The sequence below is a fragment of the Daphnia carinata genome, chromosome 8 (assembly GCF_022539665.2).
Source record: "Daphnia carinata strain CSIRO-1 chromosome 8, CSIRO_AGI_Dcar_HiC_V3, whole genome shotgun sequence".
In the NCBI taxonomy this organism is placed as follows: domain Eukaryota; kingdom Metazoa; phylum Arthropoda; class Branchiopoda; order Diplostraca; family Daphniidae; genus Daphnia; species Daphnia carinata.
The window spans coordinates 8,373,065-8,392,112 of NC_081338.1; the positions used below are offsets into that span (position 1 = coordinate 8,373,065).

The 19,048-nt window shown below is 47.1% G+C and overlaps 27 non-coding genes across 27 annotated transcripts; 8 read left to right on the forward strand and 19 right to left on the reverse strand.

Moving 5' to 3' along the window:
* Positions 1-1,448: 1,448 nt before the first annotated feature.
* Positions 1,449-1,520, reverse strand: Trnae-uuc (transfer RNA glutamic acid (anticodon UUC)). The gene has a single exon. It is a non-coding gene; the product is annotated as a tRNA-Glu (tRNA).
* Positions 1,521-1,524: 4 nt separating this feature from the next.
* Positions 1,525-1,597, reverse strand: Trnaf-gaa (transfer RNA phenylalanine (anticodon GAA)). Its single transcript has one exon. It is a non-coding gene; the product is annotated as a tRNA-Phe (tRNA).
* A 5,016-nt stretch (positions 1,598-6,613) lies between these two features.
* Positions 6,614-6,685, forward strand: Trnap-agg (transfer RNA proline (anticodon AGG)). Its single transcript has one exon. It is a non-coding gene; the product is annotated as a tRNA-Pro (tRNA).
* Positions 6,686-7,015: 330 nt separating this feature from the next.
* On the reverse strand, positions 7,016-7,087 carry Trnae-uuc (transfer RNA glutamic acid (anticodon UUC)). The gene has a single exon. It is a non-coding gene; the product is annotated as a tRNA-Glu (tRNA).
* A 4-nt stretch (positions 7,088-7,091) lies between these two features.
* On the reverse strand, positions 7,092-7,164 carry Trnaf-gaa (transfer RNA phenylalanine (anticodon GAA)). The gene has a single exon. It is a non-coding gene; the product is annotated as a tRNA-Phe (tRNA).
* A 487-nt stretch (positions 7,165-7,651) lies between these two features.
* Trnap-agg (transfer RNA proline (anticodon AGG)) lies at positions 7,652-7,723 on the forward strand. The gene has a single exon. It is a non-coding gene; the product is annotated as a tRNA-Pro (tRNA).
* Positions 7,724-8,056: 333 nt separating this feature from the next.
* Trnae-uuc (transfer RNA glutamic acid (anticodon UUC)) lies at positions 8,057-8,128 on the reverse strand. Its single transcript has one exon. It is a non-coding gene; the product is annotated as a tRNA-Glu (tRNA).
* Positions 8,129-8,132: 4 nt separating this feature from the next.
* Trnaf-gaa (transfer RNA phenylalanine (anticodon GAA)) lies at positions 8,133-8,205 on the reverse strand. Its single transcript has one exon. It is a non-coding gene; the product is annotated as a tRNA-Phe (tRNA).
* A 487-nt stretch (positions 8,206-8,692) lies between these two features.
* On the forward strand, positions 8,693-8,764 carry Trnap-agg (transfer RNA proline (anticodon AGG)). Its single transcript has one exon. It is a non-coding gene; the product is annotated as a tRNA-Pro (tRNA).
* A 333-nt stretch (positions 8,765-9,097) lies between these two features.
* Positions 9,098-9,169, reverse strand: Trnae-uuc (transfer RNA glutamic acid (anticodon UUC)). The gene has a single exon. It is a non-coding gene; the product is annotated as a tRNA-Glu (tRNA).
* Positions 9,170-9,173: 4 nt separating this feature from the next.
* On the reverse strand, positions 9,174-9,246 carry Trnaf-gaa (transfer RNA phenylalanine (anticodon GAA)). The gene has a single exon. It is a non-coding gene; the product is annotated as a tRNA-Phe (tRNA).
* A 486-nt stretch (positions 9,247-9,732) lies between these two features.
* Trnap-agg (transfer RNA proline (anticodon AGG)) lies at positions 9,733-9,804 on the forward strand. The gene has a single exon. It is a non-coding gene; the product is annotated as a tRNA-Pro (tRNA).
* Positions 9,805-10,135: 331 nt separating this feature from the next.
* Positions 10,136-10,207, reverse strand: Trnae-uuc (transfer RNA glutamic acid (anticodon UUC)). Its single transcript has one exon. It is a non-coding gene; the product is annotated as a tRNA-Glu (tRNA).
* A 4-nt stretch (positions 10,208-10,211) lies between these two features.
* Positions 10,212-10,284, reverse strand: Trnaf-gaa (transfer RNA phenylalanine (anticodon GAA)). The gene has a single exon. It is a non-coding gene; the product is annotated as a tRNA-Phe (tRNA).
* A 487-nt stretch (positions 10,285-10,771) lies between these two features.
* Positions 10,772-10,843, forward strand: Trnap-agg (transfer RNA proline (anticodon AGG)). Its single transcript has one exon. It is a non-coding gene; the product is annotated as a tRNA-Pro (tRNA).
* Positions 10,844-11,176: 333 nt separating this feature from the next.
* Positions 11,177-11,248, reverse strand: Trnae-uuc (transfer RNA glutamic acid (anticodon UUC)). The gene has a single exon. It is a non-coding gene; the product is annotated as a tRNA-Glu (tRNA).
* A 4-nt stretch (positions 11,249-11,252) lies between these two features.
* On the reverse strand, positions 11,253-11,325 carry Trnaf-gaa (transfer RNA phenylalanine (anticodon GAA)). Its single transcript has one exon. It is a non-coding gene; the product is annotated as a tRNA-Phe (tRNA).
* Positions 11,326-11,811: 486 nt separating this feature from the next.
* On the forward strand, positions 11,812-11,883 carry Trnap-agg (transfer RNA proline (anticodon AGG)). Its single transcript has one exon. It is a non-coding gene; the product is annotated as a tRNA-Pro (tRNA).
* A 333-nt stretch (positions 11,884-12,216) lies between these two features.
* Trnae-uuc (transfer RNA glutamic acid (anticodon UUC)) lies at positions 12,217-12,288 on the reverse strand. The gene has a single exon. It is a non-coding gene; the product is annotated as a tRNA-Glu (tRNA).
* Positions 12,289-12,292: 4 nt separating this feature from the next.
* Positions 12,293-12,365, reverse strand: Trnaf-gaa (transfer RNA phenylalanine (anticodon GAA)). The gene has a single exon. It is a non-coding gene; the product is annotated as a tRNA-Phe (tRNA).
* A 487-nt stretch (positions 12,366-12,852) lies between these two features.
* Positions 12,853-12,924, forward strand: Trnap-agg (transfer RNA proline (anticodon AGG)). Its single transcript has one exon. It is a non-coding gene; the product is annotated as a tRNA-Pro (tRNA).
* A 333-nt stretch (positions 12,925-13,257) lies between these two features.
* Positions 13,258-13,329, reverse strand: Trnae-uuc (transfer RNA glutamic acid (anticodon UUC)). Its single transcript has one exon. It is a non-coding gene; the product is annotated as a tRNA-Glu (tRNA).
* Positions 13,330-13,333: 4 nt separating this feature from the next.
* On the reverse strand, positions 13,334-13,406 carry Trnaf-gaa (transfer RNA phenylalanine (anticodon GAA)). The gene has a single exon. It is a non-coding gene; the product is annotated as a tRNA-Phe (tRNA).
* Positions 13,407-17,754: 4,348 nt separating this feature from the next.
* On the reverse strand, positions 17,755-17,827 carry Trnaf-gaa (transfer RNA phenylalanine (anticodon GAA)). The gene has a single exon. It is a non-coding gene; the product is annotated as a tRNA-Phe (tRNA).
* A 487-nt stretch (positions 17,828-18,314) lies between these two features.
* Trnap-agg (transfer RNA proline (anticodon AGG)) lies at positions 18,315-18,386 on the forward strand. Its single transcript has one exon. It is a non-coding gene; the product is annotated as a tRNA-Pro (tRNA).
* A 333-nt stretch (positions 18,387-18,719) lies between these two features.
* On the reverse strand, positions 18,720-18,791 carry Trnae-uuc (transfer RNA glutamic acid (anticodon UUC)). Its single transcript has one exon. It is a non-coding gene; the product is annotated as a tRNA-Glu (tRNA).
* A 4-nt stretch (positions 18,792-18,795) lies between these two features.
* On the reverse strand, positions 18,796-18,868 carry Trnaf-gaa (transfer RNA phenylalanine (anticodon GAA)). Its single transcript has one exon. It is a non-coding gene; the product is annotated as a tRNA-Phe (tRNA).
* Between the last annotated feature and the right edge of the window lie 180 nt (positions 18,869-19,048).

Genomic DNA, 19,048 nt, shown 5'->3' on the forward strand with positions numbered 1-19,048 from the left:
ACATGCAACTGTAATAACCCGACTGGAGCTGGACTTCTCCAATTTTCCGACGGTCTGTGCGAGCCTGCCACGCGCGCTTCACACACAAAAGTGGACTACCGAGTAATGACCAACAAAAAGGCAGCCTTTAACTTCCCCGTATATATCTGTGGCAGATGGAAATCAATCAAACACATCACGATCAATTTTGTGGGACAAGCCATAATAATCCCGGAACGCATCGCCATGGAAACAAGAGCCGTAGAGTGCGATATCATGAGGCAGTCAAAAAGATGCAACGAGAGCCCAATGACCATAGCAGAAAACAAATGGGTATTCAACCAAGAGCCAGACGACGTAGGATATTGGCTAAGGACCACTACTGTGGTCACCATCAACTGCATGTTGGAAGAAGTCGTCCTCTCCCGAATCGATGAATGAGATATAATCAATACACCCTTGGGGAAGGCCAACGTGTCGCATGGTTCCCTTAAGAATATAGTAAATAACAAGACACGTCTCGGCACGTCGGCTAAAAATAGATTTATTTTGGTTGGTCTGAGATTGCTCGAAATGGCCTAAAACCGTCAACCGATTTTTAACTATCGTCCAAATTCGTTCGATACCGCCCGAATTTGCCCGCCTATACCTCTCCATTGCGCCCAAAATCGCCCAATACCGCCCGACATTGCCGCCTATCGTTTAACACTGTGCCGTATGGCTCTCACAGTCGATGGCTAACATATAAAAACCCATTGGCAACTCGCAGTAGCTAGTCGCCCCTTGAGAGAGCTATCACGTGTGTACCTCAGCATCCTTCCGAGTCGCTACCTCACTCTCACAAGCTGACGCGTAAGTCCCCTTCTTAGTAATATTCGCTACTTGTCTTAGTTGTCCCTTAGTAGTGTATGCCCGAGTAATAGTTACGTCATTGTAGGCCTTTGCCTCCCGACCTGTCCATTCGATTGACTACTTGTGGTATTTTAATACACGCTCTTCTAAAAACACGTATTGTCTTCTGCTTACCTATACGCGACATTGTGAGTAACAGCGCCGCGTTAGTTTTATTTCTCCGTATTGGAGGCAACATGACAACGTCGTGTCCTCCTTTACACAAGCTTGAAAGTTGATGCTTTGAGGAATGCGTTGAAGTTGAGACACGCGGATGTAGCTCAGATGGTAGAGCGCTCGCTTAGCATGCGAGAAGTACGGGGATCGATACCCTGCATCTCCATCACTTTCACATATGTTTAAGTGAAGATTTCTCACTTATTAGTTGAATGTTGGCAATGGCGAAGGATATAGGCAAGCTTGAAAGTTGATGCTTTTCCTCACAAATGTTTCGGCAATGGCATTACATCGAAGATACAGGAACTTGGTACACCTCTACCTGCCAAAAGAGAGAATTTCGCTTTTTAAATCTGCACGAAGCAAAACGGGCACTAAACACTACTCGTTGATTGGTAATGTTCCCATACCGGGAATCGAACCCGAGCCTCCTGGGTGAAAGCCAGGTATCCTAGCCACTAGACCATATGGGATGGTTGCCGAAACCCGGGATCGAACCAGGGACCTTTAGATCTTCAGTCTAACGCTCTCCCAACTGAGCTATTTCGGCACATAACAATATCTTCCAAGTCTTGTGGATTGCAGCACAAGAAAATGTTCTTGTCACAGCAATTACAATTGTAAATTGATCGAGAGCGCGAAGCGCTATCGACGATCAATTTTGATTGTATAAGAATAAGAGAGAGAGACCTGAACTGTGTCGACCTTGTATTCTACAGCTCTTTTACAGCAGACAAAAAAAAGGTAGTTTAGGAGGGAGGGTTGGCAACCCTTTGGCCTCAGACCTTTTCACTTCATCTGAGTTAGGTGGTCGTCGGAATCCGTCAATACCTGCCCCTGCACTGTTGGATCCCACTTCGCCGATGATCAAATCTGCGTTTTAAAAGGGTAACAATGATTAGCTTATAAACTCATTAAATAGGAAAGCTGGGTGGGTGGGTGGATGTTACAGTTCAGGTCTCTCTCTCTTATTGTTATACAATCAAAATTGATCGTCGATAGCGCTTCGCGCTCTCGATCAATTTACAATTGTAGTCGAATGTTCGTTCGACCTGAAGTGTGACTTTAAAGCCAACATTTGTTTAGCCTATGCTCAGAACGACTTCTGCTACGGAAGGTTCTTTGGGCAGATCCCTTCTGTAAAATCTCGTAAAAGTTGATTCCGAGGACCAGTGGGCTGTGTTTAGAATTGTTTGGACAGATATGCCAGCTGCTGCTGCTTTCGAAGAAGCCGCTCCTCTTGTTGAGTGAGCCGAGAATCTGCCTGTGTCTACGCCACTTTCCTGCAGCTGTCTCTTTAACCAACCCGCTACGGTCGATCCGACTACTGGGTTGTACGGCTTCACTGATCCCATAAAGAGATGCCTACCATTCGATTGCACGCGATACTTCTCCGTTATAGATATGTAGTGTTCCGTGCAAGATACCGGGTCAATTCGGGGGTCCGGAATTCTTTTGATAAAGAACGTTTTTAGTGCTCCTTCCTTCTGAGCCTTTCTCGGTTTTAGGAGGAAGAAATTCATACCGGATTCACTTATTCTTAGATCCTCTTTCCCGATAGAAGCCACTTCCGAAGCTCGAAGGAAGGATGCTAACGCCAGAAGCGTAGCCAGTTTCCGAGCGAGGGGGCCGATAGCTAAATCCTCGTTTTTAAGTTGGCTTAAATGGTTGGTCACTATACTGACGTCCCAGGTGAACTCGTACCTAGGTTTCGGAGGGTTTGAATTGTATATACCTTTCATCAATTTTACAATGAGCGGGTGTTTCCCGATCTGTAGGCCATCAATTGGTTGTAAGGTAGAGGAAAGCATCGACCTATAAATATTTATTGTGCCATACGCTTTTCCTTCGAAATGGGCTTCTGACAGGAATGATAGAATATGTTTTAGGTCATTTCGAAGGGGATTTTGGTCTTGTTTACCGCACCAATTGTACCAAGCGAGCCAGGCGGACTGGTACGCATCTCTCGTGGACTCTCGTGAGCCGGCCAGCAATAATTGGCCCACTTGTTCTGGAAAGCCCTGGTCTGCATATCGTTTCCGGATAATTTCCAAGCGATTAACTGGAAATTCTTGCATTCGCACAGGGGGTGTGGTTCCCCCCGACTGGACGTAAGTAGATCCGGGCAGACGCGGAGAACTATTGGAATGTCGGAAGCTAGCTCTAGGGCTGTTGGAAACCATGATTGGCTCGGCCAATACGGACATACTAAGATCAGTGTCGCTCTCTCTTGTCTTATCTTTGTCAGGCAGTCTTCTATGAGAGAGAATGGGGGAAAGGCATGGCCGTTGCGGCCTAGCCAGCTGAATGAGAGAGCGTCCGTCTCCGCCGCTCCCGGTTGGGGTTTCCAGCTCGAGAACGTTTCCAGTTGGGCATTCCAATGGGATGCGAATAGATCGATTGCCACTTCCCATCTCCTCCGGATCAGTTGAAACACCTCCTTCTTCAGCATCCAATCGCTCCAGTCTTTTCTCACTCTCGATTCCAGATCTGCGACACCATTACAAAACCCTGGTAAGTGGGTGGCCTGCAGTGTGATGTCTCGTTCCTCACACCATCCAGCTATATCTAGCGCTATTTTGTTAAGGCTAGCCGATCTGGAACCCCCAATTTTATTTATATAGGCCACTGCAGTTGAGTTGTCTAGTTTAAGCAATACGGTACTGGAACGACTTTCTTCTGCGAAACATCTTAGTGCGTAGAAGCCTGCTAAAAGTTCCAGTTTGTTTATATGCCTGGCGGTGTCGGTTGATGTCCACGGACCTCCCGTCCTTACTTTGTTACTTACTGCACCCCACCCTGAGAGAGACGCATCGGCGTAGATGGTTATGGAAGGGCTTGGGTCTATCAGTGCTTTTTTTTCTTTAAATTATGCGATGAAGTCCACCATGACAAGTCTTCTCTAGCTTCCCGGTTCAGTGAGATTTTGGATTTTAGTTCCCCATTGTCTAACTTGAGTCCGTTAATGTAGGTATTCTGGATATTACGGTAGTGGGCTTGGGAAAACGGGATAGCCCAAACGGCCCAGGTAAACCTTCCTAGAACGCTGGCGATTTCTCTTAACGTTAGAGAGTCTTTTTTAAGGCATTCTTGCACAATTTAATGATGACGTCCTGCTTCGCGTCAGGCAGTATAAGGGAAGCAGTAGTGGAATCAATCAAAAGGCCTAAGAACTCTATTTCCTGTGTGGGGGTTGTATGCGATTTGTCTTTATTGATAATGAAGCCAAGCGAATCCAGCAGATTGGCGACTACCACTAACTGCCCTTTTAACGACTCCTTAGATTGGTTTAGAATTAATATATCATCCAAATAAATTATTAATCTAATTCCTCGCTGTCTTAAATACGCGACGACTGGCTTCAATAGTTTAGTAAAAGCCCAAGGGGCTGAGGAGAGGCCGAAAGGGAGACAGATGAATTGAAAGAGAGTGTTTTTCCATTTAAACTGTAAAAAACTTTGGTCCTCACTGTGGATGGGTATTGCGAGGTACGCATCTTTAAGGTTTAATTTTGCCATCCAGTCGTTATGGCGGACTACGTGTTTGATTGAGCTGACCCCTTCCATTTTGAAGTGCCTATACACAACATACGTGTTGAGCCTTTTTAAGTTAATGACGGGTCTAAAGCCCCCTGATTTCTTGGGCCCAATGACTCGGTCCCAACGCTGCGTTATTCGGTACGTTCTCTTGCGTAGGCGTCGAGTAAAATTCCAGTCTCAGCCCATTAGAAACTAACTCAAGGATCCAAGGATCAGCTGATATTTTGAACCAATTCATTTTGAAGGCTGATATCCTACCCCCTATCGCAACTTCCGAACCAGATGGGGAGAGCGGTCTGCCGATGTTTGATTTAACGATAGACACGTACCTTCCCCTGTTGTTGAAGTGTCTTGGTGTCCCGGCACTCTGCTGGGTAGTGTTGTACTCGACTGCGCTGCGTTCTCCGCCGAGTCTAGCCGAGGGGTGTTGGCCTCTCCCACTTGTGTGTTGTTGAACGACGAACCCTGCTGGGCGTCGGTGGATTCAAAGCGATGGCTGGTGGATTGACCCGACGGCCTATTGTTGTGCCCATCAGGATGGCGAAATTGATGTCCGCCATTGCGGTAAGGTTGCCCTGACAGGCGTTGAACCGGTTGAAGATTGCTTAGCATGGTCTGTTGTTGTGAATACCTCACCATAGATTTTACGAAAGATTTTCCAAAAAGAGAACTAGCCTCCTTGGTGTTAAAGTTGTCCTGATCGTCGAGGAGGTAGAGGTATGAAGGGCTAGTCTGCCTGAGTACATTCTTTCTTCGCTGTTGAGTAACCTCGTGAAAGGAATCCCCCAGCAATTGAATAGCTACACTAATCGCTTCGCGGTGAGAGTCGTCATCAAGTTTCTCATTAGACAAAAAAAGAAGTGGTTGTGCTGCCTCTAAGATCTTTTGCTGTACGCAGTACAAAACCCTCTCGTTGTGATCGATCGTGTTCTTTGAAGCCGACGATCCTTTAACTTGCTTGAGGCGTTGGTAGAGAGCGTCGTCCAAGGAAGGGCATTTAAACGCGGTTGAGCGCTTTTTAAAGGAAGCCAGGTAACGCCCCTTAGTTACCTTAGAATTTGCTGCGCCTACTCCCTAAAAAAAGGGGCGTAGCAGTCTCTTTCCTCTACTCTTTGACAATTTGAATTTTACAACCGCATCCTCGTTTTTATGTCGTTTCCCTGCCCTCGGGTTTTGATCTTTCTCTTCATCCCTTGGACGCCTTTTCCTCTCTCCTTCCAATGGAACTTTTGGGTCCTGGGGAATCTCGGGAGCCGGCGAAAGGTCCCGATCTGGATCGGCTAACCCCAGGGCGTCGGCCTCTTCTTCTCTTTGAATGTCTGGAGTAACGTCCCTATGAACTAGACCGTGGGGGCTTACTCTAACTCTAGCCGTGCTGATTCTCAATCTCCTAGATGAGCCACGAGACGACACATCACTATCACTTGAACTTTCTGAGCTGGAACTAGAGCTAGGATCAGACATGACTATGCTGTAACAGAGCTAGAAAAGGTCTGAGGCCAAAGGGTTGCCAACCCTCCCTCCTAAACTACCTTTTTTTGTCTGCTGTAAAAGAGCTGTAGAATACAAGGTCGACACAGTTCAGGTCGAAAGAACATTCGACTACAATAGCCATGATTTCGGCTGAGTTCACGATCGTTCAGACATGAACCCTGCCTTACGAGGGACAGGGGATTGTCGTTCTAACTTAGTTGACGTTGAAATGTTGGACGTGGCTCATTTGACGAGTAGTGTCATTCTCGCCGAGATGTTTTTTTTCTGGAGCTCTCTGTTTCTCGCTTGTTGTTTTTGCATCCTTCCTTTGTTGTTTTCGGTCGTTTCCCGCCGTAGAATATCTGACATTCTTGTGATAGCCGTCCCTTCAATAACGCATTCCCGGCAGCCGAGAGAGGCTTTGTTCATACTGTATGATGCAGGCCCACCTTTTGTCATTTCCGCATAGTTTAAAAACTTGCCAGGACAAATCAAGCATTTTCAGCTCTGTCTTGCTGTCGCTCTAATTTTGCGATCGCGGAAATTTGATACGTGGCTCATTGGTCTAGTGGTATGATTCTCGCTTAGGGTGCGAGAGGCCCCGGGTTCAATTCCCGGATGAGCCCACTCTAAAGGAGCACTTGTTGAAATGGGGATGTAGCTCAGATGGTAGAGCGCTCGCTTAGCATGCGAGAAGTACGGGGATCGATACCCTGCATCTCCATCACTTTCACATATGTTTAAGTGAAGATTTCTCACTTATTAGTTGAATGTTGGCAATGGCGAAGGATATAGGCAAGCTTGAAAGTTGATGCTTTTCCTCACAAATGTTTCGGCAATGGCATTACATCGAAGATACACGAACTTGGTACACCTCTACCTGCCAAAAGAGAGAATTTCGCTTTTTAAATCTGCACGAAGCAAAACGGGCACTAAACACTATCGAGGATTTTTGGTTCCCATACCGGGAATCGAACCCGAGCCTCCTGGGTGAAAGCCAGGTATCCTAGCCACTAGACCATATGGGATGGTTGCCGAAACCCGGGATCGAACCAGGGACCTTTAGATCTTCAGTCTAACGCTCTCCCAACTGAGCTATTTCGGCACACAACAATATCTTCCAAGTCTTGTGGATTGCAGCACAAGAAAATGTTCTTGTCACAGCAATTACAATAGCCATGATTTCGGCTGAGTTCACGATCGTTCAGACATGAACCCTGCCTTACGAGGGACAGGGGATTGTCGTTCTAACTTAGTTGACGTTGAAATGTTGGACGTGGCTCATTTGACGAGTAGTGTCATTCTCGCCGAGATGTTTTTTTTCTGGAGCTCTCTGTTTCTCGCTTGTTGTTTTTGCATCCTTCCTTTGTTGTTTTCGGTCGTTTCCCGCCGTAGAATATCTGACATTCTTGTGATAGCCGTCCCTTCAATAACGCATTCCCGGCAGCCGAGAGAGGCTTTGTTCATACTGTATGATGCAGGCCCACCTTTTGTCATTTCCGCATAGTTTAAAAACTTGCCAGGACAAATCAAGCATTTTCAGCTCTGTCTTGCTGTCGCTCTAATTTTGCGATCGCGGAAATTTGATACGTGGCTCATTGGTCTAGTGGTATGATTCTCGCTTAGGGTGCGAGAGGCCCCGGGTTCAATTCCCGGATGAGCCCGCTCTAAAGGAGCACTTGTTGAAATGGGGATGTAGCTCAGATGGTAGAGCGCTCGCTTAGCATGCGAGAAGTACGGGGATCGATACCCTGCATCTCCATCACTTTCACATATGTTTAAGTGAAGATTTCTCACTTATTAGTTGAATGTTGGCAATGGCGAAGGATATAGGCAAGCTTGAAAGTTGATGCTTTTCCTCACAAATGTTTCGGCAATGGCATTACATCGAAGATACACGAACTTGGTACACCTCTACCTGCCAAAAGAGAGAATTTCGCTTTTTAAATCTGCACGAAGCAAAACGGGCACTAAACACTACTCGTTGATTGGTAATGTTCCCATACCGGGAATCGAACCCGAGCCTCCTGGGTGAAAGCCAGGTATCCTAGCCACTAGACCATATGGGATGGTTGCCGAAACCCGGGATCGAACCAGGGACCTTTAGATCTTCAGTCTAACGCTCTCCCAACTGAGCTATTTCGGCACACAACAATATCTTCCAAGTCTTGTGGATTGCAGCACAAGAAAATGTTCTTGTCACAGCAATTACAATAGCCATGATTTCGGCTGAGTTCACGATCGTTCAGACATGAACCCTGCCTTACGAGGGACAGGGGATTGTCGTTCTAACTTAGTTGACGTTGAAATGTTGGACGTGGCTCATTTGACGAGTAGTGTCATTCTCGCCGAGATGTTTTTTTTCTGGAGCTCTCTGTTTCTCGCTTGTTGTTTTTGCATCCTTCCTTTGTTGTTTTCGGTCGTTTCCCGCCGTAGAATATCTGACATTCTTGTGATAGCCGTCCCTTCAATAACGCATTCCCGGCAGCCGAGAGAGGCTTTGTTCATACTGTATGATGCAGGCCCACCTTTTGTCATTTCCGCATAGTTTAAAAACTTGCCAGGACAAATCAAGCATTTTCAGCTCTGTCTTGCTGTCGCTCTAATTTTGCGATCGCGGAAATTTGATACGTGGCTCATTGGTCTAGTGGTATGATTCTCGCTTAGGGTGCGAGAGGCCCCGGGTTCAATTCCCGGATGAGCCCGCTCTAAAGGAGCACTTGTTGAAATGGGGATGTAGCTCAGATGGTAGAGCGCTCGCTTAGCATGCGAGAAGTACGGGGATCGATACCCTGCATCTCCATCACTTTCACATATGTTTAAGTGAAGATTTCTCACTTATTAGTTGAATGTTGGCAATGGCGAAGGATATAGGCAAGCTTGAAAGTTGATGCTTTTCCTCACAAATGTTTCGGCAATGGCATTACATCGAAGATACACGAACTTGGTACACCTCTACCTGCCAAAAGAGAGAATTTCGCTTTTTAAATCTGCACGAAGCAAAACGGGCACTAAACACTACTCGTTGATTGGTAATGTTCCCATACCGGGAATCGAACCCGAGCCTCCTGGGTGAAAGCCAGGTATCCTAGCCACTAGACCATATGGGATGGTTGCCGAAACCCGGGATCGAACCAGGGACCTTTAGATCTTCAGTCTAACGCTCTCCCAACTGAGCTATTTCGGCACATAACTCTATCTTCCAAGTCTTGTGGATTGCAGCACAAGAAAATGTTCTTGTCACAGCAATTACAATAGCCATGATTTCGGCTGAGTTCACGATCGTTCAGACATGAACCCTGCCTTACGAGGGACAGGGGATTGTCGTTCTAACTTAGTTGACGTTGAAATGTTGGACGTGGCTCATTTGACGAGTAGTGTCATTCTCGCCGAGATGTTTTTTTTCTGGAGCTCTCTGTTTCTCGCTTGTTGTTTTTGCATCCTTCCTTTGTTGTTTTCGGTCGTTTCCCGCCGTAGAATATCTGACATTCTTGTGATAGCCGTCCCTTCAATAACGCATTCCCGGCAGCCGAGAGAGGCTTTGTTCATACTGTATGATGCAGGCCCACCTTTTGTCATTTCCGCATAGTTTAAAACTTGCCAGGACAAATCAAGCATTTTCAGCTCTGTCTTGCTGTCGCTCTAATTTTGCGATCGCGGAAATTTGAGACGTGGCTCATTGGTCTAGTGGTATGATTCTCGCTTAGGGTGCGAGAGGCCCCGGGTTCAATTCCCGGATGAGCCCGGCTCTAAAGGAGCACTTGTTGCAAAGGGGATGTAGCTCAGATGGTAGAGCGCTCGCTTAGCATGCGAGAAGTACGGGGATCGATACCCTGCATCTCCAGTACTTTCACATATGTTTAAGTGAAGATTTCTCACTTATTAGTTGAATGTTGGCAATGGCGAAGGATATAGGCAAGCTTGAAAGTTGATGCTTTTCCTCACAAATGTTTCGGCAATGGCATTACATCGAAGATACACGAACTTGGTACACCTCTACCTGCCAAAAGAGAGAATTTCGCTTTTTAAATCTGCACGAAGCAAAACGGGCACTAAACACTATCGAGGATTTTTGGTTCCCATACCGGGAATCGAACCCGAGCCTCCTGGGTGAAAGCCAGGTATCCTAGCCACTAGACCATATGGGATGGTTGCCGAAACCCGGGATCGAACCAGGGACCTTTAGATCTTCAGTCTAACGCTCTCCCAGCTGAGCTATTTCGGCATATAACTATATCTTCCAAGTCTTGTGGATTGCAGCACAAGAAAATGTTCTTGTCACAGCAATTACAATAGCCATGATTTCGGCTGAGTTCACGATCGTTCAGACATGAACCCTGCCTTACGAGGGACAGGGGATTGTCGTTCTAACTTAGTTGACGTTGAAATGTTGGACGTGGCTCATTTGACGAGTAGTGTCATTCTCGCCGAGATGTTTTTTTTCTGGAGCTCTCTGTTTCTCGCTTGTTGTTTTTGCATCCTTCCTTTGTTGTTTTCGGTCGTTTCCCGCCGTAGAATATCTGACATTCTTGTGATAGCCGTCCCTTCAATAACGCATTCCCGGCAGCCGAGAGAGGCTTTGTTCATACTGTATGATGCAGGCCCACCTTTTGTCATTTCCGCATAGTTTAAAAACTTGCCAGGACAAATCAAGCATTTTCAGCTCTGTCTTGCTGTCGCTCTAATTTTGCGATCGCGGAAATTTGATACGTGGCTCATTGGTCTAGTGGTATGATTCTCGCTTAGGGTGCGAGAGGCCCCGGGTTCAATTCCCGGATGAGCCCACTCTAAAGGAGCACTTGTTGCAACGGGGATGTAGCTCAGATGGTAGAGCGCTCGCTTAGCATGCGAGAAGTACGGGGATCGATACCCTGCATCTCCATCACTTTCACATATGTTTAAGTGAAGATTTCTCACTTATTAGTTGAATGTTGGCAATGGCGAAGGATATAGGCAAGCTTGAAAGTTGATGCTTTTCCTCACAAATGTTTCGGCAATGGCATTACATCGAAGATACACGAACTTGGTACACCTCTACCTGCCAAAAGAGAGAATTTCGCTTTTTAAATCTGCACGAAGCAAAACGGGCACTAAACACTACTCGTTGATTGGTAATGTTCCCATACCGGGAATCGAACCCGAGCCTCCTGGGTGAAAGCCAGGTATCCTAGCCACTAGACCATATGGGATGGTTGCCGAAACCCGGGATCGAACCAGGGACCTTTAGATCTTCAGTCTAACGCTCTCCCAACTGAGCTATTTCGGCACATAACAATATCTTCCAAGTCTTGTGGATTGCAGCACAAGAAAATGTTCTTGTCACAGCAATTACAATAGCCATGATTTCGGCTGAGTTCACGATCGTTCAGACATGAACCCTGCCTTACGAGGGACAGGGGATTGTCGTTCTAACTTAGTTGACGTTGAAATGTTGGACGTGGCTCATTTGACGAGTAGTGTCATTCTCGCCGAGATGTTTTTTTCTGGAGCTCTCTGTTTCTCGCTTGTTGTTTTTGCATCCTTCCTTTGTTGTTTTCGGTCGTTTCCCGCCGTAGAATATCTGACATTCTTGTGATAGCCGTCCCTTCAATAACGCATTCCCGGCAGCCGAGAGAGGCTTTGTTCATACTGTATGATGCAGGCCCACCTTTTGTCATTTCCGCATAGTTTAAAAACTTGCCAGGACAAATCAAGCATTTTCAGCTCTGTCTTGCTGTCGCTCTAATTTTGCGATCGCGGAAATTTGATACGTGGCTCATTGGTCTAGTGGTATGATTCTCGCTTAGGGTGCGAGAGGCCCCGGGTTCAATTCCCGGATGAGCCCGCTCTAAAGGAGCACTTGTTGAAATGGGGATGTAGCTCAGATGGTAGAGCGCTCGCTTAGCATGCGAGAAGTACGGGGATCGATACCCTGCATCTCCATCACTTTCACATATGTTTAAGTGAAGATTTCTCACTTATTAGTTGAATGTTGGCAATGGCGAAGGATATAGGCAAGCTTGAAAGTTGATGCTTTTCCTCACAAATGTTTCGGCAATGGCATTACATCGAAGATACACGAACTTGGTACACCTCTACCTGCCAAAAGAGAGAATTTCGCTTTTTAAATCTGCACGAAGCAAAACGGGCACTAAACACTACTCGTTGATTGGTAATGTTCCCATACCGGGAATCGAACCCGAGCCTCCTGGGTGAAAGCCAGGTATCCTAGCCACTAGACCATATGGGATGGTTGCCGAAACCCGGGATCGAACCAGGGACCTTTAGATCTTCAGTCTAACGCTCTCCCAACTGAGCTATTTCGGCACATAACTCTATCTTCCAAGTCTTGTGGATTGCAGCACAAGAAAATGTTCTTGTCACAGCAATTACAATAGCCATGATTTCGGCTGAGTTCACGATCGTTCAGACATGAACCCTGCCTTACGAGGGACAGGGGATTGTCGTTCTAACTTAGTTGACGTTGAAATGTTGGACGTGGCTCATTTGACGAGTAGTGTCATTCTCGCCGAGATGTTTTTTTTCTGGAGCTCTCTGTTTCTCGCTTGTTGTTTTTGCATCCTTCCTTTGTTGTTTTCGGTCGTTTCCCGCCGTAGAATATCTGACATTCTTGTGATAGCCGTCCCTTCAATAACGCATTCCCGGCAGCCGAGAGAGGCTTTGTTCATACTGTATGATGCAGGCCCACCTTTTGTCATTTCCGCATAGTTTAAAAACTTGCCAGGACAAATCAAGCATTTTCAGCTCTGTCTTGCTGTCGCTCTAATTTTGCGATCGCGGAAATTTGATACGTGGCTCATTGGTCTAGTCGTATGATTCTCGCTTAGGGTGCGAGAGGTCCCGGGTTCGATTCCCGGATGAGCCCACTCTAAAGGAGCACTTGTTGAAATGGGGATGTAGCTCAGATGGTAGAGCGCTCGCTTAGCATGCGAGAAGTACGGGGATCGATACCCTGCATCTCCATCACTTTCACATATGTTTAAGTGAAGATTTCTCACTTATTAGTTGAATGTTGGCAATGGCGAAGGATATAGGCAAGCTTGAAAGTTGATGCTTTTCCTCACAAATGTTTCGGCAATGGCATTACATCGAAGATACACGAACTTGGTACACCTCTACCTGCCAAAAGAGAGAATTTCGCTTTTTAAATCTGCACGAAGCAAAACGGGCACTAAACACTACTCGTTGATTGGTAATGTTCCCATACCGGGAATCGAACCCGAGCCTCCTGGGTGAAAGCCAGGTATCCTAGCCACTAGACCATATGGGATGGTTGCCGAAACCCGGGATCGAACCAGGGACCTTTAGATCTTCAGTCTAACGCTCTCCCAACTGAGCTATTTCGGCACATAACAATATCTTCCAAGTCTTGTGGATTGCAGCACAAGAAAATGTTCTTGTCACAGCAATTACAATAGCCATGATTTCGGCTGAGTTCACGATCGTTCAAAAACATGAACCCTGCTTACGAGGGACAGGGGATTGTCGTTCTACACTTAGTTGACGTTGAAATGTTGGACGTGGCTCATTTGACGTGTCGTGTCATTCTGGCCGTGATGTTTTTTTTCTGGAGCTCTCTGTTTCTCGCTTGTTGTTTTTGCATCCTTCCTTTGTTGTTTTCGGTCGTTTCCCGCCGTAGAATATCTGACATTCTTGTGATAGCCGTCCCTTCAATAACGCATTCCCGGCAGCCGAGAGAGGCTTTGTTCATACTATATGATGCAGGCCCACCTTTTGTCATTTCCGCATAGTTTAAAAACTTGCCAGGACAAATCAAGCATTTTCAGCTCTGTCTTGCTGTCGCTCTAATTTTTCGATCGCGGAAATTTGATATTTGGCTCATTGGTGCCTAGACCAGCACTGATTCTCTGCTTCGGTGCATCGAGAGACTGGTTCAAATTCCGGATGAGCCCCATGAAGTGTGATACTTGTTGAAGACACGGGGATGTAGCTCAGATGGGGAGATTTTAACTCGCTTAGCATGCGAGAAGATTACCGGAGGATCGATACCCTGCATCTCCATCGACACTTTCACACATGTTTAAAAGATTGGGAATCTCACTTATTGTTGAATGTTGGCAATGGCGAAGGATCATAGGCAAAGGCTTAAATTTGATGGAACCTCACAAATGTTTCGGCAATGGCATGGATACATCGAAGAAGACACTCTTCTGAAGAGAGATTTCACTGCAGAGGTGCTCATTGGGATGGAGGAATCGCGAAGAGCTCCTGGGTCCATGGTATTACATGATTTGGCATGGATACCTCTGACCGTGATTCTTCTGATGCAGAGATTTCACCAGAGTAGGTCGCTGCATTGGAGGAGGAACGCGAAGAGCTATAACATGGTGGAAATCCAGCAATCGAGGAAGTTTAGTAACCAACTCCGGCAAATTTTTAGCCCAATTTTAGATATTGAGAGGGAGTTCTCAACATCTTTTAATACACAAAATTTTAGCTGGCTTTATGAGCTCCCTCCTCCAGAAATAGGCACCCCACCCATTTTATCACCGAAAATTTTACTCCCCCTACCTGACCCTGAATCCTCAACCATCACCTCCAGTCAGCAAAACCATCGAGGACGCAGTCAAAATAGCTCAGAAGTGCAGAGCCAAAGAGACTGCGATTTTGTTAGTCTCTGGGTTCCTGCCTTCTCGAGCTGTGAGACTCTTCGGAAAGAGCCGAGGAAATCGAAATCCAAACCGGCAGATAGAAGGCCCGGAGACAGATCGTTACACGTAGAGTTGAAGATTCATTTTATGCAAAAGTCCTCGAACGTTGCAGTCAGGTTCCTGACTGGTTACCTAGAAGAAGTCCTCGAAGCACAGCTGACTGGATTTTAAAGCACAGATTTTACAAGACCCTAGCCCCGAAAAACCCCGAGGAAACCCTGATAAACGAAATCGAAATCAAAACCGGCAGATGCAGAAGGCCCGGCGACAGATCAAGAGCAAGGCGTACGAGGCGAGGAAGATTCAGCGGCTCTTCAATGTCTTCCCCAGAAGAGCCGTTCGAGAGGTGCTCGAAGACCGTTCACCCTCGTACAATGGTACTGTACATGATGCGGAGATATATCTCAAGAGGACTTACGACCGATTGAGACCATCTCCACATCAGTGCCAAAGTGCGAGGGAACTCTACGACACCTGCGACTGGTCCCAACCATCAGAAGACCAGATGAACTTCCTAAATCGTGCGCCCAGCCAAGAAGAGCTTGAAGCCAAACTTCGCCGGGCTACAAACACATCACCAGGGGTGGATGGCCTTGAATACCGTCATCTTAGAGCCATCGACCCCAACTGCATTCTGCTGGAAACAGTTTGTAAAATGGTCTGGAAGCTGGGGATTCCTAATTGTTGGAAGACATCGCGAACGGTCCCCATTTTTAAGAAAGGGGACACTAGCGATTATTCTAACTTTAGACCAATATCCCTTCTTCCGACTATTTACAAACTGTTCTCGGGAGTGATCAGCCAGAGATTGACGGAGGTTGCATCAGACCTTGGCTGGTTATCTCCCGAGCAAAAGGGTTTCCTCCCGGGGGTCCATGGTATCCAGGAGCACACGCAGCTCTTGCAGACGGTTGTTGAGGAGACAAAAACCAAGCGTAGGCACGTATCTATAGCATGGCTGGATATGCAATGCGTTTGGATCTGTGCCTCACGACGTTCTGGGAGAGCTGTTCAGTTCTCTCCCAATACCAGAAGACCTCCGGCGAATCCTGGTGGACATTTATTCGGGAAATCGGTCGGATTTCGCCGTTGGTGAAGAATCCATCCGCATTTTTCCGACAGCAGGTGTTCGCCAGGGTGACGCTCTTAGTGCCCCTATTTTTAACATGGCTTCCGAGCCCCTCGTCAGGGCCGGAAAGTCCAACATTAACCCCGGGTTTTTATTATTTAGCTCGCTCGTCAAAACCACGGCATATGCTGACGACATTGCCGTGGTCACAAATTCTCCTGATGAGCTCCAAAATATTTTAGACGTTTTATCCCTCACCGCAAACACCCTGGGACTGCAATTTAATGCCGGGAAGTGTGCTTGCCTGGTCTTTCACAAAGGCAAGCTGTCTGACGCTCAGTGCCGAATCGGTAATCAATCAATTCGGTGCTTGGGTCCAGATGACCAAGAGACATATCTTGGTACACCGATCGGCGGAAAATTGCGGTTCCGACCCCCCACTGACCTTATCCCTAACCTCGACAAGATTGCCGCCTCCCACCTTGCACCATGGCAAAAACTTGAAATTTTCCGTAGTCACCTCCTTCCTTCCCTTTCCCATCACCTCGCTTCGGGTCGGGTCCTGAAAGATTCCCTTACCCAACTGGACACTGAGTGCAGGAAGTTCCTAGGCCATATATGCAACTTACCCAACCACGCAACGGTCCCTTTTTTCTATGCGGATCGGCGGGTTGGGAGCCTAGGGACATGCCGCCTCACGGATGATGCTGATATCTGGACCATCGCCAGAGCTGCTCAACTTCTCACTTGTAGAGATACTACAGTGAGGAACGTTTGCCGAGAGCAGCTCCACGACACCATCCGGCGAGGGTTCAGAACGGAGCATCCAGGAGTGTTACCAGTTGGGGAATATCTTTCAGGATCCGTTGATGGGGGCTCTACAGACTGAGGTACGCGGAGGCAGGGTCTAACCTCTGGACCCTTGCCCGTCAAGCTGCCAAACGACTGGGAGTGCGGATTGATGTATCCGGCGACGAAAATTTAAGAATTGTCGCCGATGACGTCTCCGTAAGCCCAGTTAAGGCAGTCCGTGGACTTCGGAAAGTAGCACGGCAGCGCTATACCAGGGACCTGCTGATTGACAAGAGCCACCAGGGAGTTGTTGCCACCAGCCTCTCCCTGGAAGGTTCGTCAAAAGACATGGCTCGCCTGGTATCCTGTCGTACGCCCCTCTCCTTTCGCGACTGGAGATACCTTCATAGGGCCCGTCTCGACATCCTTCCACTTCGAGGGCATTCGTGGTTTTGCTCTCAGGAGCAAGATACGAGTTGCCGACGATGTGGGAGGGAAAATGAGACTGGGTTCCACGTACTGAATCATTGTGAAGAAGGTCTCCAGTTAGCCACCAAGCGGCACAATGCCATACAAGATCTTCTGGAAAGTCTGCTAGTCAAGAAGGGCCACGATGTCACTGTTAACAAAGCCATCCCCGGGCAACGTTTAAGACCTGATGTTGAATTTCAACTATCTGGTTCCCGGGTGATGGTTGACGTCGTGGTCTGCTATGACCAACCAGGGAGTATGGAGAATGCCTACCAACGGAAGCTTGAAAAATATTCCTCGCTTGGTAGGGTTCTTCCCCTGGTAGTCGGGTCACTTGGATCGTGGTATCCCAGGAACGATGACATCCGCTCGGTACTTGGCATCGACGGACGTTCCTGGGGTGCATTTAGATTCAAGGCCCGATTAGCAGCTATCCAGGGATCTATGGAAATGGTATGTGCCCACTTCCACTACGGTGCACCAAACCCCGAAGACGAGGAAAACCCCCCTCTCAACGTAGATACCCCTTACCCAGTAGATTAGGAACCCCTTTTAAAAATATTTCCCGTTTTAGCACATTTTAAATTTCTTCTTGTTCTTAATGTATTTTTTAATTGCACTCCCAAACATAGAAGTTTTTTCCCAAACGGAAACCCCTCCAAAAACTAGCCACTAGACCATATGGGATGGTTGCCGAAACCCGGGATCGAACCAGGGACCTTTAGATCTTCAGTCTAACGCTCTCCCAACTGAGCTATTTCGGCACACAACAATATCTTCCAAGTCTTGTGGATTGCAGCACAAGAAAATGTTCTTGTCACAGCAATTACAATAGCCATGATTTCGGCTGAGTTCACGATCGTTCAGACATGAACCCTGCCTTACGAGGGACAGGGGATTGTCGTTCTAACTTAGTTGACGTTGAAATGTTGGACGTGGCTCATTTGACGAGTAGTGTCATTCTCGCCGAGATGTTTTTTTTCTGGAGCTCTCTGTTTCTCGCTTGTTGTTTTTGCATCCTTCCTTTGTTGTTTTCGGTCGTTTCCCGCCGTAGAATATCTGACATTCTTGTGATAGCCGTCCCTTCAATAACGCATTCCCGGCAGCCGAGAGAGGCTTTGTTCATACTGTATGATGCAGGCCCACCTTTTGTCATTTCCGCATAGTTTAAAAACTTGCCAGGACAAATCAAGCATTTTCAGCTCTGTCTTGCTGTCGCTCTAATTTTGCGATCGCGGAAATTTGATACGTGGCTCATTGGTCTAGTGGTATGATTCTCGCTTAGGGTGCGAGAGGCCCCGGGTTCAATTCCCGGATGAGCCCGCTCTAAAGGAGCACTTGTTGAAATGGGGATGTAGCTCAGATGGTAGAGCGCTCGCTTAGCATGCGAGAAGTACGGGGATCGATACCCTGCATCTCCATCACTTTCACATATGTTTAAGTGAAGATTTCTCACTTATTAGTTGAATGTTGGCAATGGCGAAGGATATAGGCAAGCTTGAAAGTTGATGCTTTTCCTCACAAATGTTTCGGCAATGGCATTACATCGAAGATACACGAACTTGGTACACCTCTACCTGCCAAAAGAGAGAATTTCGCTTTTTAAATCTGCACGAAGCAAAACGGGCACTAAACACTACTCGTTGATTGGTAATGTTCCCATACCGGGAATCGAACCCGAGCCTCCTGGGTGAAAGCCAGGTATCCTAGCCACTAGACCATATGGGATGGTTGCCGAAACCCGGGATCGAACCAGGGACCTTTAGATCTTCAGTCTAACGCTCTCCCAGCTGAGCTATTTCGGCATATAACAATATCTTCCAAGTCTTGTGGATTGCAGCACAAGAAAATGTTCTTGTCACAGCAATTACAATAGCCATGATTTCGGCTGAGTTCACGATCGTTCAGACATGAACCCTGCCTTACGAGGGACAGGGGATTGTCGTTCTAACTTAGTTGACGTTGAAATGTTGGACGTGGCTCAT